Raw genomic sequence first — 5,963 nt, forward strand, 5'->3', positions numbered from 1 at the left:
ATGATAGAAGAAGAATTGATTCCTTCTAATTGTACTGGATAAGAGTCTTGAACATGCCATGGACTGCCAAGAAAACAAATAGGTCTGTCTTAGAAAGGGTGAAACCAAGTTTCTCCTTGGAGGCTAGGATTTTGAAGCTCCGTCTCACATACTTGAGATACTGTCCCTTGGAGAAGGACATCAGTCTTGGAGGAAGGAGGGACAGCTCAGGAGAGAAAAACCCCAGATAAGATGGATAGAGTAACTGGGGCAATGAGAGTTGGTGTGTTGAAATTAGTGAGATGGGCTCAGGATAGGGCAGGGTTCAGAGCTGCTATACATAGAGTATGAGTCACAGGCAACTCAGTGGCACGTAGCAACAACAACTGATGCATTTGAAAAGATCATGGCCTGGATCAGAAGCACCTTAGTCTCTAGAGTGACATAATTTCTTCTCACTACTCTAGAACGGTCCTGACAGCAGATTTACCTAATGCAGTTCTTCTTTTGATTTTCTGACCACTGGTGTTAAGAGAGTTGATTGTAGAGCCTAGCAATCTGTAACTGTTAACAACCTCAATCTCTTCTTCATCCATCATGGTTCTGTATATTGTTGTTAGGTACTGTCGAGTACAATTCATAACAAACCTGTGAACAACAGACTTGAACAGTACCATCTCCTGCGTCATCCTCATTATCTTTGACACACTCAAGACCATTGCTGCAGTCACTCCATCTCATTGAGGATCTTCCCTTCCTTTGCTGATCCTCCATCTTCCAAGCATGGTGTCTCTTTCCGTGAATAGTCTGTAAGGTCTGTGCCCAAAGTATGAGAGACATTTGATTTCTATTTCTTTTGAAATATTATCTTTTTATTGTGATTTGGGTGAAAGTTTAGAAGGGAAATTGGTTTTGCTTTCAACAATTGATACACATTTTGCTTTGTGCCATTGATTTCAAATCCTAAAATTTAATAGCACTGTTTCTACTTCTTTATTACATTTACCATTTCCCTTTGTCTTTCTTACCTTCCGACCTTTGTACTTGGAAAAATGTCTGATTTTGAATGGTTGACTTTTCTAATGAATGCATATGTCCATCCTGTCTACCTTTTGGCTAAAAGTTGAGCCATTGGAGATGAGTTCATTTTAAGCTTGAAAGATACTTAAGAGTCATAGCCTTAATGTCTCTCCAGTCTCAGTCAGACCAATCAGCCTGGTCTTTTCATGATTTGAGGTTTTGTTCTACATTTTCCACTAACTCTATCCATGACCTCCTATTCTGATCCCTTTTAGAGTGGTAAGTTGTATTTTAATGTTGTGACTTTCATTTGTTTCTCTCCCAATGGACACTATAAAAGAATCATATTTTTATACGGCAGTTTTGTTTTATACTGAGCTTTCTTAACTACATTCCTCAGCATATTTTCCCCCAAAGGTATTTGGCACTAACTTGTATAGTTTTATAAAATAATTTTAACATGAGTAATTAACAATTTAGCACTAGTTCACAAAGTGATTTAAAACATCTGCTTTATTACATAATAGTTGTGTTTTTATTAATACCTTCCAGGTCAAATAAAAAGGACTCAGTGTCAGTGCTGAACTAAACTACTTATATTGGATAGCTACCATTTTCAAATTCAGAGCAGGACACACTTCAAAGAATTTGTGAAAGTTTTGGAAAGAAAAATAATTTTATGGATGTTAGAAAAATGAAGAGTTTCAGTCCAAAATATGAAACAAAGGGAAGAATTGACAACAAAAAGTTTTCTTTTTAAATATTTTAAAAATAATTTTATAAGGTAAACAAAAGTGTCAGAGAAATTATAGAAACATGTATTTACAGAAGATACACAAGAGGAAAGCTCAGTTCTACTTTGATTGCAAAAATTATATTGTTGAGAATTGTAAGAAGTTTGAGGAAACACAAAGATACCAGATTATAAATTAATTTTAAATTACTCTAAGAAAAGAAGGCAATTGAGAAGAACTGTTTTAACTTACTTTAATGAATATTAACAAAATGATGTTAAAAACAGGATTGGTTAATGAACTTTTAAAAGCTAATAGGAATAAAAGACTTAATAAGAACCTCAGTAGTAAATTTCAACTCTCTACAGAACAATGATTCAAACAACTAAAAAATGAAAATAAATATTATGCTTTTATTAAATCTCTAACATTTTTTAAACTCAAAGATCATGTATCAGTTTCAAAATCTGAAAACCATATGATCTATTTAAATATTTTCCTATTAAGTAGGAAATTCACAATTTTTTTATTTAAAGTATGTCATAGAAGATTATGGTCTATAGACTGCTTGATAAACAGTAGAAACACTTGGTATGTACTCTCAGGAAAATAATTTAGTAAAATTTACCCAAAGGGGGAAGGTAAAAATTCTGTGACCTTCCTAACATCTGATAAACTAAAATTAACACAAGGTTCAGTAGACAGCAAGTTACAATAAATGTAGATTAGATTGTAATGGAGCATGTATAGACAAAGTAACTTGGGCAATCTTTGAAATAAAGTGTTGGGGATTGTTATTAATTTCATTTTTCCCATTCATAAACTTTTATTCCATTTATGTCAATTTAATATGTGTTCTTAACAATTATACGTAGATTTTTCATGAAAATTTTGTAAAACAAACAAAGCTAGCTATCATCACAAGTTATTTCTCTATTAACTATTTTTATAGCACATTCATGTTGTTGCTATTGTGTCATAGACTCATATATAAACCCATAGCTGACCCTCTACCTCAGGCAGGTTTTCAGAGGCAGTAAATCACACAGGAGGAGATTTCCCATCATGTCGGGGAAGTGATTTTAAAAAGTTCACAAAAGTGAAAAGCCTAAAAATATTTAAATCCATGTGTATTACTGCTTTACTGCTGTGCTTCCCATATACTCTGTAATGGCTATCACGCCATCCATTTTTATGGCAACTTTTTTTTATGCTTTTAAATTGTGATTTGTTTGTTTGGAATTTTTTTGGTTGTGTGTGTGGTGGTTGTGTTTTTTTTTTCTTTGCTTGTACAATGGTACCTAAGTTGCCTAAAGCAATTTGTAAATACAAATAAAATGAGTGTAGCAAAAATAATGAAAGCAAACAGCAGGTAAGTTTATAAATAATGGATGTGAATCCTTTCTCCACTTCTCCAGAGTAAATTGGGTCACAGTTTTGTCTAAAGGAACACTTAGACAGCTGTAGCTAAAGATGTACACATTGAGATTCTGAATTCCATAGATACACATGATTCAACATGTAATATCCACAGGATATATATATCTACTTTGCTTTGTAAGTGCTCCAAGTCCTAAGATACCCACAAGAACTGCTCCTGTAACTAAAACCAATTATCTCTTTAGTTCCACCTGGACAGACTGATACGTAGGCAGTTTTTTTTGCTTAGACATAGAAAAAGTTTTAACACTGGGCCATGTAAAACCACAATATACCAAAAATACTATGTAAACATGTATGACTAGAATCCCTGTCAGTCTGCCACCACCCATACTGGACACAGACTATTCAAAAATGGATAAAAATGAGTACTGGTACGAAAGGCTAAACTGGCCTGGCAGGCTGAACATTATGATGATATGGCAGTTGGCGTGAAGTCTGTAACTGAGCGAGGAGCAGAATTTTTCAGTGAGGAGGAATCTTCTCTCAGAGCATATAAAAATTTTGCAGGAGCTCTTAGGTAATCTTGGAAGATCATCTTAAGTATTGCACAAAGGACAGAAAGTGCTGAGAAAAACAGCACATGGCTTGAAAATACAGAGAGAAAATCGAGACAGAGCTAAGAGAGATGTAGAGAGTTATTGTCTTTCCAGAAAAATTCTTCATCTCCATTGCTTCACAAGCACACAGCAAAGTCTTCTACTTGAAAATGAAAGACAACTACTACCATTATTTGGCTTAGGTTGCTGCTGGTGATGACAAAAAAGAGACTGGATCAGTCAAAACAAGCATACCAAGAAGCTTTTAAAAACAGCAAAAATTAAATGTAACCAACACTTCCTATCAGATTGGGTCTGGCCCTTAACTTTTCTTTGTTCAATAATGAAAGAAGGCCTGCTCTCTTGCAAAGACAGATTTTGCTGAAGTTGTTGCTGAACTCAATACATTAAGTGAAGAATCATACAAAGATAGCATGCTAGTAACAGTCACTGAGAGACAGCTTGACATTGTGGACATTGGATACCCAAAGAGATAAAGCAAAAACAAGAAAAGGAGGGGAAGATTACACTAGCTTTCCAATTTCGTGCTACGTCATTCTAAAATTTACACAGTAGACCATTTGTTACCCATGCCTTCCCACAGTTTTTTCTTAATGACTTATGATAGGTTTATGTTACTTCTATTTTAAATTGTATATTTCCTATGTTGTTTTTATGTTTAATATTAGGGGAGTAGAGCTAATTAACATTTAGCGAGTTAATCTATTTTCATCCTGAGATGCCCAATATGGGGATATATTTAATAAATTTTTAAAAACAAATATAGCTTCAGAATTTACTCTGATAAGGTATGTCCATTCACAATGACACTCCCAAGAGGCAAAGAGTGTGAGACTTAAATATGACCATATGATGGAATCTTTAGAAAATTTTTAGATTTTTTTTACCTAGGTCTCAAAAATGCCTTTTAAGATGCTAAAATCTAATGGTAGTATCATAAAATAAGTTGTATACAGAATGTTTAAATAGCAAGAATGAATCATAAATGATAGAAGTGATGAATGTAAAATATTCTGAAAACAGAGGCAAGATTTCCATCTTTATGTATAATCTATAATCACTGTACTTTAGCTGCACAATGATACATTGTTTCCCCTAAAGAAAGTAGTTAACTTTCCTCTAATCCTTTTTATTTAGTTGTTTTGGTTGCTCTTGGGTGTTAGAAAACTGGCATCTTATTGTCTGAATATTAATTTTCTACCAATAATCATAATCTGATATGTACACCATATGCATTTATGAAACACCAATTTTTCAATGGGATATATAAAATAGAAAAAAATCTGCTAACATATTTCTAAATCTTTAAGAATTTTTGGTAAACCTACAACCAGGAAAGAATAAAATAGATGAATGGGACCTTCTAAGAATCAATTCCCTATACACATCAAAAAACTTCTCCAATAGGGTTAAAAGGAAAGCCGCAGACTGGGGAAGAATATTTGATAATGACATATCTAATAAGGGACGTATATCTAGAATTTATAGAATACTCGAGCACCACAGCAAGATAAAGGTAAACAACCCAATTGAAAACTGGGCACAGGATATGAACAGACACCTCCCCAAAGAAGACATTCAGATGGGAAACAAACACATGAAGAAATATTCAAAATCCCTAGCTCTAAGAGAGATGCAAATAAAAAAAACTAAGAGATATCATCTCACCCTAGTAAGAATAGCAAAATTTAACAGAGCAGCAAACAACAAATGCTGGTAAGGTTGTGGAGAAACTGAAACCCTTATTCACTGTTGGTGGGATTGTAAAATTGTGCAACAACTATGGGAGACAATATAGCTCTTTCTCAAAAAGTTGGAAATAGAAATACCATTTGACCTAGCAATTCCACTATGGGGAATAGGCCCAAAAGAAACCAGAACTGCCAACAAGCAGATATATGTGAACCCATGTTTTATTGCTACATTGTTCACAATAGCAAAGGGAGGGTAACAACCCAAGTGCCCATCAACAAACATGGATAAAAGCTGTGGTATATTCACACAATGGAATACTATGCAGCACTGAAAAATAAGAAACTCATGAAATAGTATACAGAATGGGTGACCCTAGAGGACATTATGCTGAATGAAATATCTGTTACAAAAGGACAAATACTCATAATGCTAAAAACAGGACTGACATGGGGGTTGGGGAGAAACTAAGAAAAGAGGGGATAAATAATGGTCACTCCATTGAAACAGATGAGGGCAGGAACTGCTTAAAAGGAAT

At 34.2% G+C, this 5,963-nt stretch overlaps 1 pseudogene; it reads left to right on the forward strand.

Annotated features, from left to right (window-relative positions):
• The first annotated feature begins 3,500 nt into the window (after positions 1-3,500).
• On the forward strand, positions 3,501-4,288 carry LOC102861917 (annotated as a pseudogene).
• The last annotated feature ends 1,675 nt before the right edge of the window (positions 4,289-5,963 follow it).

This window comes from Elephantulus edwardii, unplaced genomic scaffold, assembly GCF_000299155.1.
Source record: "Elephantulus edwardii isolate Elephantulus edwardi_28Jun2011 unplaced genomic scaffold, EleEdw1.0 scaffold00005, whole genome shotgun sequence".
NCBI classification, from domain to species: domain Eukaryota; kingdom Metazoa; phylum Chordata; class Mammalia; order Macroscelidea; family Macroscelididae; genus Elephantulus; species Elephantulus edwardii.